The 12,506-nt window shown below is 46.3% G+C and overlaps 1 long non-coding RNA gene across 1 annotated transcript in view; it reads right to left on the reverse strand.

The window, feature by feature from the left end:
• Window positions 1-2,445: 2,445 nt before the first annotated feature.
• LOC119974599 overlaps window positions 2,446-12,506 on the reverse strand; it is a 45,793-nt gene continuing 35,732 nt past the window's right edge. Inside the window, exon 6 of the long non-coding RNA XR_005462530.1 lies at window positions 2,446-2,466. This is a non-coding gene — a long non-coding RNA (uncharacterized LOC119974599). The remainder of the gene's footprint in view (window positions 2,467-12,506) is intronic.

Genomic DNA, 12,506 nt, shown 5'->3' on the forward strand with positions numbered 1-12,506 from the left:
ATCATAAGTGCATTCAATTGCTGCTCCAGCCGAATCACGTGGTTTGTGAGTATCTGCCATTGATTATGCTCCGATGAGAAGTCAGATAAATAACATGATTATCTCAACCGGAGATCCAGCAAAGCTGGAACTTGAATACACAGATGCTTTGTTGGATGAGAAAGATATGCAGCAGAACGTCTTCTGGGAAGTTTCATCTGACTTACAGTTTTATGATGTGATATTCATGGGAACAAATCAAGTGTCTAAATTGGCCAGGAGTGAGTTAGGGAGATTCCACCCCCCCCCCCCCTACAATTAGAAAGCCTTCACGTGTAAGCATAGATTCCCGTCCGTCATTGTATCTTTAATCACCAAAGCGCAGATGAGTTACAAGGCAGCTCGGAAGGATATGAACCGGACAAGACTGGAGCACATGATTTCATACCATGCTGCTAATAATATATCACCACCCAACGAGCAACCGTACTGGCAGAATGTCATATTCATATAATCAGGCTAGAATGCAAGAGGACATGAGCGAAGTACATGGCTGTTTCCGTACGAATGGAATTTCGTCAAGCAAATGTCTGTGGTAGACACCTATTGCGCAAGCGTCCAACACCTAGCCAGGGTCTGAATGCCTGACGGATGATAAATCCACTTGAACACCTCAGGTTATTGTTAATCTGGCTAACACAGAGGAATTTATCCCACAGGCTGCCAACGTGTATTTGGAAGCGAGGCTGGACAAAAAAAAGATCAAGATCCAAGAGATATAAAGCGAGAAATCCTACAGTGTTCTGTAGAACCAGCAGGGCAACCTCAGAAAGGTACGGCCCTAAAACTCCAGAATCAAAGAGTAACGCACTCTACAAATCCACAAGATGTAAAACGGGTTCTGTACAATGGGGATAGAACCTGCAGGATGCGGAAAACAATTGTTTCACTATTTCTTTGCCACCAAAATGAGAAAACTAACCCCGATTCTGCATCCGAGCAAATGCATATCGAAAGGTCGCAAATGAAATCCACGTAATAGTTCCCATGACTGCTAATGTGCCATCTTTCAAAGTTAAAAATAATATGCAGCATGACGTGGTCATTGCTCGATAGCTGATAACCTGACGCGTCAGAATCAATGGCAAAACACATATAAAACAGTATCATTTAATCATTGTCCGTTTTGGACAACGAAAGTAACGGCTAATTTTTAAAATTTCATCAATCTGGCAAATACTTTCAAAACACTGTTGCCAAGGATTGGTCCAACACAAAAAGAACTCGCCTTCGGGACATGTGAGACCACTTTAACTCTGCAAAGTCAGTAACGCCCTGGCAGTTGCAAAGGAACAATTTCACAGTCCATTTTAATTCAATAAGCCAGGACTGGTGAACGGCGACTACGTGAGTTCACGCACAATGAACGCTGAAACTTATGTTTTTTTAAAATCGTTATTGACCGAAACGAAAGACACTTGGCGAAACAAAATAGTTTGTTTCATAGATATATCGGATGGGTATGAATAAGAAGAGGCTACAATGTAAATAATCTCACCGCTCCTACACCCTTCACTTTCACACATCCACCCACCCATCGCTCCCACATTCCCCTGCAGCATCTGAGAAAAATAGTGAATCCGCATGTATCTGCCGTTTTGCATCTCATGCAACGATGTTGCCAGCGTCTGCAAGTCGAATTCCCAAATTAAATATTTTCTCTTGCAGCAGCGGATTGTCAACCGTCCTCTTCCACCGACTGATCTCTATAAATCACGACAACTTTGGACTGAGAACTCCGGATAAGCAAATATTCATATTTCCTATGTGGTCTTTTCCTGTTTCTGTTTTGATTATACATGAATCATTTTGTGCGAATGCAGATGGGTGTTCAAGAAAATTACGCTCAAATTTTCGTTGTGCACAAAATAAATTTGCCCCAAAAATGCACCGTTCCCCGAACTTAACATCAACCTTGTCTCGCAATTTCTAAATAGCCGGGAAATAATTACTGCCAAGTTGTTTACGAAAGGTATCACTTCACTAATCCAGTTTCTCACTTTCAGGACAAAAGCTCGCGAGCGTCATAAACATGCTCCCGGTAGCAGAAACAGATCAATTAACCGTTTTTACAAATGCATCATAGACTCATATAATTTGCAGTGCAGAAGGAGGCCGTTCGGTTCATACCGTCTGCACCGACACTTGGAAAGGGCGCCCTACTTAAACTCCCGTCTCCATCCTTTCCCCTTAACCCAGTAATCCCACCCAACCTTATTTGGACACGAAGGGCAATGTAGCATGGTCAATCCACCTGACCTGAACCTTCTTGGACTGTGCACCGAAAGCACCTGGAGGATGCTCACACAGACAGTGATTCAAGCGGTAGTCGAACTTGGGATCCTGGATATGTGAAGCTGTAGTGTTAACGCATGTGCTACCGAGCTGCCGCAAATAGTTGCTTACCAATTCTGTACCTTTCGATTTCTGTAGGGTAAGAAATAGCGTTCATGAATATTTTGCCAACTTTCCGTTCTACTGTGAAAAACAAAGTCAGTTGATCTTAATTCAAAACCGCACACGTTGGGGAGATTCAGGAATCACGCGAAACACCTTCAAGCCACGTGATGCACAGTACGATCAATCGTCAAGAAACATTGTCACTAATGATGGTGTTGCCGCAAAACAGAGAACAAGGCAAGAGAAACAATAGAAGAAAAGTGCTCCAGAATGTTCGGCTCGAATACATGACTTTATTGAGCACGGTTTAAAATAAATTACGAATGTGGACGTCCGTAGATAAGTTAGCATTTATTGCCCGTCCCTTTTTGCCCGACATAAAGTGGCGGTGCATTATTTTCTTTTTTGTATTCTTTGTTCCAAACACACTCAAAAAAACAGATAATCATCCAATAAACATTGTGTTTTCCCATTTGTTTCCTGACGTAATACAAACACTCCAATCATGCCACCCCCGATCGAAAATACAGACTGCTTGAATAGAGAGCTAAACAACCTGCATCTGCATAAAAAAAGTCATTTGCAGCGCGAATCTCTACCTGCTGTTGCACAGCCGTTATCTCCAACGACGCCGACTCGCTCGGCGGCACAGCGTATGCGAGGCTCAACAGAATGTGCATTCAGAGTGGCGAACTTATTACGGTCCCTTCTATCCGCTTTGGAATCTCTGGCACTATGAAAATCGCCACCCTTGGGCACTGTGCCATTTTCACCCCCACATTCTCCGACAGTTTGGTAAAGCTCAAGGTCTAATTGTCGACTTCGAACGATGTAGTCCCTGACGTGTCGGTGCACGCAGGGCGCTGTTAAGGGAGTTCCAGAACTTTGACCAAGCGACAGTGACGTAACAGCGATAACTTTCCAAATTTTCAGGAATAAAAGAATGACTAGGGTAAGAGTAGGGCCAGTCAAGGACAGTGGTGGGAAGTTGTGTGTGGAGGCTGAGGAGATAAGCGAGATACTAAATGAATACTTTTTGTCAGTATTCACTCAGGACAAAGATAATATTGTGGAGGAGAATGCTGAGACACAGGCTATTAGAACAGATGGCATTGAGGTGAGTAGGGAAGAAGTGTTGGCAATTCTGGACAAGGTGAAAATAGATAAGTCCCCGGGGCCTGATGGGATTTATCCTAGGATTCTCTGGGAAGCCAGGGAAGATATTGCTGAGCCTTTGGCTTTGATTTTTAGGTCATCATTGGCTACAGGAATAGTGCCAGAGGACTGGAGGATAGCAAATGTGGTCCCTTTGTTCAAGAAGGGGAGTAGAGATAACCCCGGTAACTGTGAGCCTAACATCTGTGGTGGGTAAAGTCTTGGAGAGGATTATAAAATATACGATTTATAATCATCTAGATAGGAATAATATGATTAGGGATAGTCAGCATGGTTTTGTGAAGGGTAGGTCATGCCTCACAAACCTTATCGAGTTCTTTGAGAAGGTGACTGAACAGGTGGACGAGGGTAAAGCAGTTGATGTGGTGTATATGGATTTCAGTAAATCGTTTGATAAGGTTCCCCACGGTCGGCTATTGCAGAAAATACGGAGGCTGGGGATTGAGGGTGATTTAGAGATGTGGATCAGAAATTGGCTAGTTGAAAGAAGACAGAGAGTGGTGGTTGATGGGAAATGTTCAGAATGGAGTTCAGTTACGAGTGACGTACCACAAGGATCTGTTCTGGGGCCGTTGCTGTTTGTCATTTTTATAAATGACCTAGATGAGGGAGCAGAAGGATGGGTAAGTAAATTTGCAGACGACACTAAAGTCGGTGGAGTTGTAGACAGTGCGGAAGGATGTTGCAGGTTACAGAGGGACATAGATAAGCTGCAGAGCTGGGCTGAGAGGTGTCAAATGGAGTTTAATGTGGAGAAGTGTGAGGTGATTCACTTTGGAAAGAATAACAGTAATGCGGAATATTTGGCTAATGGTAAAATTCTTGGTAGTGTGGATGAGCAGAGGGATCTCGGTGTCCATGTACATAGATCCCTGAAAGTTGCCACCCAGGTTGATAGGGTTGTGAAGAAGGCCTATGGTGTGATGGCCTTTATTGGTAGAGGGATTGAGTTCCGGAGCCATGAGGTCATGTTGCAGTTGTACAAAACTCTAGTACGGCCGCATTTGGAGTATTGCGTACAGTTCTGGTCGCCCCATTATAGGAAGGACGTAGAAGCTTTGGAACGAGTGCAGAGGAGATTTACCAGGATGTTGCCTGGTATGGAGGGAAAATCTTATGAGGAAAGGCTGATGGACTTGAGGTTGTTTTCGTTAGAGAGAAGAAGGTTAAGAGGTGACCTAATAGAGGCATACAAAATGATCAGAGGGTTAGATAGGGTGGACAGCGAGAGCCTTCTCCCGCGGATGGAGGTGGCTATCACGAGGGGACATAGCCTTAAATTGAGGGGTAATAGACATAGGACAGAGGTCAGAGGTGGGTTTTTTACGCAAAGAGTGGTGAGGCCGTGGAATGCCCTACCTGCAACAGTAGTGAACTCGCCAACATTGAGGGCATTTAAAAGTTTATTGGATAAGCATATGGATGATAAGGGCATAGTGTAGGTTAGATGGCCTTTATTTTTTTTTCCATGTCGGTGCAACATTGAGGGCCGAAGGGCCTGTACTGCGATGTATCGTTCTATGTTCTATGTTCTATGGTTGTGAATGACTTGTGCGGAACATTCATGTATTCGGGTTCCCAGCTATCCCGTGTTCCTTTACATCTGTTTGCTAACGGTCCTGGGTTCCGATTGCGATGCTGAAGGAACTTTGGCGAATTTCTGCAGGGCATAATGTAGATGGTACACATTGCTGCCATTGTTTGTCTGTTGTGGAGGAATTGAATATTAAGGCACGGGTAGCAATCAAACAGACCGCTTAGCCCGGGATGGTGTCAGCTTCTTGGGTATTTTTGGCGTTTCCCTCATTCAGGAAGTGGATTGCGTCCCACTATCGTAACACCATAAAACCATGACAGGAGAAAAGGATCCGGCCAATTGGGCCATCATATCTGCTCCACCATTCAGTAATGGCTGATATTTTTCTGATCCCCATTCTCCTGCATTATTCCCATGGCTCTTCTTTCCCTTCTTAATTAAGAACCTATTTATCAATGTCTTAAAGACACACAGTGGTTTGGCCTCCACAGCTTGCTGCGGCAAAGTGTTTCACAGTTTCATCAACGTCTCGCTGAAGAAATTCCTCCTGATCACTGTTTTAAAGGATCATCCCTACAGTCTGAGACTGTTTCCTCTGCTTCTAGTTTTTCCGACAAGTGGGAATATCCACTCCAGGCCCACTCTATCCAGACCTTGCGGTGTCCTCCTAAGTTTCAATAAGATCCCCCACAATATTTTAAAACTCTAACCACAACAGACACAGAGACCTCAGTTGTTTTTTATGCGTCAAGTTCTTCATTCCAAGGATCATTCTTGTGAACCGCTCTGGACCACTTCCAAGAAACGCACGCGATTCCTTAGATATGAGACCCAACACTGCTCACAATACTCAAAATGGGGTCTGGCCAGAGCCATCTATAGCCTCAGAGTGGACCCCTGGTCTCGATATGAATTGTAATATTGTCTTCCTAACTGCCGACTGAATGTGCACGTTAGCCTTAAGAGCATCGTGAACAAGGACTCTCAACACCCTATGTGCTTCTGATTCCCTAAGCATTTCCCGATTTCAAAATAGACTATTCTACATTTTCTTCAAAAGTACATAACTTCACACTTGTGAACACTTTATTCCATCTGTCACTTCATCCCCCACTTACCTAGCCTCCCAAGTTCATCTGCAGCCCGCCTGCCTCCGCAATACTACCTGGCCAGCAACAGAACATTTTGTTCTCTGCAAACTTAGCAACAGTGCCTTATTTCCTTTCTCCAGATAATTGACATATATTGTGAAATGTATTGTTCCCAGCACAGACACCTGAGGCACACCACTAATCACCGGCAGCCATCCTGAAAAATACCCATTTATCCCGACTCTCTGCCTTTCACCTGTTACCCAACCATCTATCCGTGCCAGGAAGTTATCCTTAAAAGCATGGGCTCCAAACGCAATTAACAGTCTCCGATGTGGCAACTTGTTAAAGGCCTTATAGAAATCGAAACAAATCACGTCCGCTGCTTCTTCTTTGTATAACTACCTTGTTACTTCCTCAAGGAACTCAAACAGATTTGTCAGGCAATGATCTCGCCATGACAAAATTGTGCCAACTCTGAACTGATTTATCATGCACTTCCAAGTACTCCGCAGCCTCATCTTTAATAATGGACTCTAAGATCTTACCAATCACCAAAATCAGGCCAACCGGCTATAATTCCCCGTCTCCTTCCTTCCCCCCGCCCCTTGTGGAACAGCGGTGTTTTATTATCCACGTTCCAGTCCGCTGCAACTTTTCCTGCCTCCAATGATTCCAGAAAGATCATCACTAATGCCTCCAAAATCTTCTCAGCTGTCTCTGGTCCAGGTGATTGATCCAACTTCAGACATTTCAGTTCCCACAGAAGGTTCTCCTTTGTTTTTATCGTTACACCCACCTCTGCCCTCTAATTCTCCAAAAGTTCCGGAATCTCACTGGCGTCTTACACCGTGAAGTCTCATGCAAAGTATCCATTCAGTTCCTCTGCTATTTCTTTGTTTCCTATTATTACTTCATCAGCCACATTTTGATTGGTCCAATAAATATTTTTGTCTGTCTCTTAATTTTTATATGTTGAAAAACTCTTTCTATCTTCTTTTTCATTACTGGCTCGTTTGTGTTCTTATTTCATAATTCATCTCTCCGTCCTAATTGCTTTTTTATATGTCCGCTGCTCGCTTTTAAAGGCTTCCCAATTCTCTGACTTCCCACTAATCCTCTCCACTTTGTATCCTCCTTCTTTTGCCTTTATGGTGTCCTTGACTCCCCTCTCCATAACCGGATGCCTTGTCCTCCCCTGAGAATGCTTCCTCATCCTAGGGACGCATTTTCATTCTGCCTGTCGAATAACCACCCCCCAACCCTTGCCATTGATGTTCCGCTGTCTTCCCTGCTGGGCTCCTTTTCCAATCAACTCTGACCAACTTCACCCTCGTGTCTTTGCAGTCACCCCTTTTCAATTGTAATACCGCTACATCTGATTCCAGCTTTTTCCTCTCAAACTGCAGGGTAAATTCGATCATATTATGTTGCCTGCTGCCTACGAGTTCATTCTCCTCAAGTGCCTTGCCTCATTGCATACCACGAAATGGCGAATTGCCTGTTCCCACACTCCTGCAAGATTTCTTTATGTCCTCCCGAGTCATCCTGCAAAAATCCCAACTAGGCTATTGGTGTAACGCTTGTTTAGATGCAACCGCTCCTTCATTTACAGGTCGCAACTGGCAACGTAGAGTTCCCAATGGTTCAGAAGACTGAAACCCTCCCTCCTGCACCACCAGTTAAGCCACATTTTTAGCTGCACCATCCTCCTATTTGTGACCTTACTCGCCCGTGGCACAGGGGTAATCTGGAGATTATAATCGTACAGGTCCTCCTTTTTACCTTACGTCTAACTCCTATAACTCCTTCTGCAAGACCTACTAATCGTCCTGCCTATGCTGTTAGTACCTATGTGCACCACGACTTTTAAACGTTCACCCTTCCTCCTACAGGATGTCCTGTGTTCGATCAGAGACGTCTTTTACCTTGGCACCACGGAGGCAACACACCATGTTGGAGTCTCTTTCTGGGCCTCAGAAGTGCCTATCTGTGGTCCTTACTACAGAGCCCCCATGACTATCTCTCCGCTGCAATCACCCTCCCCTCCCCCCGCTCCTGCTGAGCAAAATAAACTGTTTTGTTCTCACTGTTCTGGCTGCTATCTTCCCCTGATACACTCCTGATTTTTAGACGCACCATGCGCACCACAGTGTTTGGGTGGCTCAGGATGTGGGTTCCTCGCTGGTGCATTGCTAGACTTTGATCTGACCTGGTAACCGTCATCTTAATATCGAATTATAGACTTTACAGTGCAGAAGGGGGCTATTCGGCCCATCGGTCTGAACGGCCCTTAGAAAAAGCACCCTATCGAAGTCCTCACCTACACCCTGTCCCCAAAATGCAGTAACCCCACCCAACACTCAGGGTAATTTTAGAGATGAAGGACAATTTGTCATAGCCAATCCTCCTAACCTGCACATCATTGGACTGTGGAAGGAAAGCGGAGCACCTGGAGGAAACCCACGCACACACGGGGAAAACGCACAGACTCCCTACAGGCAGTGACCCAAACCCGGAATTGAAACTGGGACACTGGAGCTGTGAAGTTATTGTGCTAACCACTGTGCTACCGTGCTGCCTAAATATGGCTCATCCAGTTCTGTTTCGGTCGACGGTAACCTCCAGGGTGTTCATTGTGAGGATTCAGCAAATATAGTGACATTGAATGTCGAAACTTCTCTCTGAGGAGATGGTCATTGCCGGGCGCCTGTGCAGCAGGACTGTAACTTGCCACTTTTCAGCCCATATCCGCTTGGTGTGTGAGCAACCTGAGCCATAGAAATTATATAACATACAGAATGTATGATCAAGAGTAGCAGTTTCCAAGTGAAGTTCCCAACAAACGTGTTAAGACTGGTGGAAACCGACATTCAAAAGGCGTTGCGCGAAGATCTTTGTTATCATTTGAAATGAACTCAACAGATGTATCAATAAAGTGTACTGAACGCAAGACCAGATCCCAACAGTGGTTAAGATGCTCGACAGAATCGCAACGTTAACTTGTCATTTTGTGGTTGTGCTGAAAGTTTAATTCACTCCAAGCGTGATTACATGAAGAAGAGCTCTTGCATATTTGAAAAATGAACTATATTATGACAAAAGTAAACAATATTTAAATATTTCAAATTCAGACCTAACACAAACAAATCAGTTTTCACTCTAGGGCACCATTAATTATTAACCAATACGTAAATTGAACATGCAGCTCTCAGTTCAATTTCGCAAGCAGGCTACATGATACATCCATTAGAGAACAAGGGCGAAATTCTCCGACACCCAGCAGGGTCGGAGAATCGCCTGGGGGCGCCTAAAATCCCGCACCCGCCGTGGCAGAGATTCTCCGCCACCCGGGAAGTAACGGGGGCAGGAATATCGCCAGTCCGATCGGAGAGGCCCCTGCGGCGATTCTCCGGCCCGGATGGGCCGAAGTCCCGCCGCTGGGAGGTCTCTCCCGCCGCCGAGGTTTAAAGCTCCTCTGGAACGGCGGGCACAGCGGCGCGAGCAGGCCCCCGGGGTCGCGATCGAACCCCTGGTGGTGCCCCCACGGTGGCCTGGCCCGCGATCAAGCCCCCCCCCCCTCAGAGTCCGGGCCAGTGCCCTGGCTGCACTAGTTTCTTCCGCGTACCATGGCGGAAGCGGAAGAGAAGACCACATCGCGCATGCGCCGGCAGTGACGTCACCGGTCAGCTGCCGCTGACGTCACTGCTGGCGCATGCGCGGACCGGAGAAATCCTTTCGGCTAGCTCCGCTGCCAGGGGTGCCGGTTTTTTGCGCCGGTCCTCTGGTGGCAACCGCTCCGGCGCGGGGCTGCCCCCAAAGGTAGGATAATCGCCCGGGGCCGGCGTAATTCCCGCCCCCGCCATGGCCCGAATACTCAGGGCAGCAGGGTAGCATGGTGGTTAGCATAAATGCTTCACAGCTCCAGGGTCCCAGATTCGATTCCCGGCTGGGTCACTGTCTGTGTGGAGTCTGCACGTCCTCCCCCTGTGTGCGTGGGTTTCCTCCGGGTGCTCCGGTTTCCTCCCACAGTCCAAAGATGTGCGGGATAGGTGAATTGGCCATGCTAAATTGCCCGTAGTGTCCTAATAAAAGTAAGGTTAAGGGGGGGTTGTTGGGTTACGGGTATAGGGTGGATACGTGGGTTTGAGTAGGGTGATCATGGCTCGGCACAACATTGAGGGCCGAAGGGCCTGTTCTGTGCTGTACTGTTCTATGTTCTATAAAGGTGGGGAGAATTCCCACCTTTGGGGAGGCGCGACCCCTGAGTCGTTGGCGCCACTCCCCTACTCCGGGACCCTCCGTCACGCCGGGTTAGGGGAGAATGCTGGAAATGCATATTACTGCTGGCAGTGAAACTCGTTTAGTTCCATTCCGAAATCTTGTCTGTGTGGCAATTTCTTCATGTTTACTCTCCGTAGCTTCCTCTTCTGCCACCACCGGTTCGAATAGGATTGTTTTCCCTCTCTGGTCTCCGCTCAACACCTCAGGAATGGGTCATTCTAGCCATGTCCAAACCTGACCACATCATCATTACCTGGACATTGGATTGCCCATTCACGTTTACACAAAATAAGGTACACGGCCTTCTCTGCATATGCAATTAACCACCAATTTATGGACCAAGGATGCCTTCGCCCTCCGTACTCAGCTCATGCTGGTCAGATAAAAGTGTTCCAGAGGACAAGGACAATGGATCTTGAGTGAATAACCCCGGCTGAAAAGGGATATAGTTTTCATTCATTTTAACGATTTTACTTCACAATTTGAACAAAGTAACTCAGATCAGGGGAGGAATTCTCCGACCTCCCCACCCCGGAGGGTAGGATAATCGCCCGGGGCCGGCGTAATTCCCGCCCCCGCCGTGGCGCGAATACTCAGCCACCCGGGAATCGGCGGGGGATGGAATCACGCCACTCCGGTTGGCAGGCGCCCCCCGACCCGGTGAGGGCCTAGCCCCTAAAGGTGCGGAGAATTCCACAACTTTGGGAAGCTCGACACCGCAGTGGTTCTCGCCACTCTGGTACGCCGGGACCCCACGCACCGCCGGGTTGGAGAGAATCCCGGCCCGAAATGCGGGTATTTACATCTCACTCAGTCTGGGCAGTTTGTGCACTATAATTGTACATTTCATCTCCGATCCGACGTTATAGCGTAGAATGGACGACGCATAGAATCCATACAGTGCAGAAGGAACCCACTCGGCCCATCTATTTTGCACCGACCATCTGAAAGAGCACCCAACCTGGGCCCAACACATCACCTTTCCCCTTCAATCAAATTAACCTTTGTAAACTTAGAGGCAATTTAGAATGGCCAATCCACCTAACCCGCTCACCTTGGACTGTGGATGCAAACCGAGGCACCAGGAGGTAAACGAGGAAGGCACGTAGAGACCGTGACAGTCAACAAAGTGTCTATTTTTCTTGAGTTCAGAATTCAACAGCTGTCATGGTGGTATTTAAACGCGAGTCCCTCGGGTATCTGATTACTCGTTCAGCAACAATACAACAATACCGCCTACATTAGAAATCTGACACCCAATCCTAAGAGGAGCTGACTATCCTCTAGAACAAGGTATCCATGTACCTTTCCCGCTCTTCAAACCCACACAATATCTGCAGCTCAGCCTCCAAATGATTGAAAGGCAGCCGGAAAAACACGCGCCAGAAATATTTACTCCAGGTATGGTTCCCGGCGTTACAATGGTGCCCGCCAATAAAAGAGAACTAATTTGGTTAACTTATAATTGTTGCAAATTATGACCCAGCCAAATCAATCAAAATTAGCAATTGACAATTAGAGACATTTGCAATTATGCATTTTTTAATAACGTGGAATGAACATTCTGCAATAGAGATGGAAGTGGATTCAACAAAATACTTCAACATGAATTGTAGTATATAAGTAAATAGGAAGATTTTGCAGGGCCTTGGGGTAAGACCTGAAAAGTGGAACTAATCTGAGAGTTATTTCAAAGCTAACACAGGCAGGGTGTATTTATTCTGTGCTGTGAAAGTAGATCATCCTCACAATTTCACACGCCTGTGCCAACTGTACTGTACCAACACAGAGTTGTACCCATGATCTAATCACAGATAGACATTGGGACATTTAAATTGAACTCACCCATTGGTGAGTTGTACATTAGATCACCATGCTGGGTTAATATTGTATGTTTCTGAGCATAGCTGTGATACGTTTGCTGTCGTTACAAACTGTCTTTACTACCCGTCGTCAGAAAATGAATGAGTATATATTTA

Source organism: Scyliorhinus canicula, chromosome 12 (genome assembly GCF_902713615.1).
Source record: "Scyliorhinus canicula chromosome 12, sScyCan1.1, whole genome shotgun sequence".
NCBI lineage: Eukaryota > Metazoa > Chordata > Chondrichthyes > Carcharhiniformes > Scyliorhinidae > Scyliorhinus > Scyliorhinus canicula.